We start from the raw sequence: 527 nt of genomic DNA, 5'->3' as shown, positions 1-527 counted from the left end.
TATATCATTATCAAGAATTTGAGAAAAGAACAGTACCTTCATAGGCAACTCCAAGATTTTCACAATAGCATTTATGCTTGAGATTTTCACAATAGAGTCGTAAGCAAGTATTTATGAAGAATTATGCTTTGCATGTGAATAATAATTGCAATAGTATATCAGCCATCAGATTATGAAAACTTACACATTTATGTTCTTCTGGTTTGTAATGAAATATGGAGTGATGTATCCCCTATCTAGCTTCATCCCCTCCACAACTTCTAGCTCATTTAATAATGTCTTTCCATCTTAGAATAGAAGCAAGGACCTACAACATTAAGAAATTAATTTGAGTTGTTCCTTTAGCAATGTTAATAGTATTAAGAAAACAAATACAAGCACTTACTTGAATTGTGATGACACCTTTCTTGCCTACTTTCTTCATAGCCTTAGCAATTAACTCACCAATTTCTCTCTTCCCATTTACAGAGATTGTCCCAACCTGTAAGTGTAGAAAATTAAGTAGCATTAATGAGAAAATGACTGCA

At 32.4% G+C, this 527-nt stretch overlaps 1 long non-coding RNA gene across 1 annotated transcript; it reads right to left on the bottom strand.

Annotated features, from left to right (window-relative positions):
* Positions 1-17: 17 nt before the first annotated feature.
* Positions 18-511, bottom strand: LOC116008014. The gene is made up of 2 exons (XR_004095422.1): positions 386-511; positions 18-307 (listed from the first exon to the last, which is right to left on the bottom strand). It is a non-coding gene; the product is annotated as an uncharacterized LOC116008014 (long non-coding RNA).
* Positions 512-527: the final 16 nt, after the last annotated feature.

Source organism: Ipomoea triloba, chromosome 16, assembly GCF_003576645.1.
Source record: "Ipomoea triloba cultivar NCNSP0323 chromosome 16, ASM357664v1".
NCBI classification, from domain to species: Eukaryota; Viridiplantae; Streptophyta; class Magnoliopsida; order Solanales; family Convolvulaceae; genus Ipomoea; species Ipomoea triloba.
Note: the sequence above shows the minus strand (reverse complement) of the source record. Positions and strands in the feature narration are given on the sequence as shown.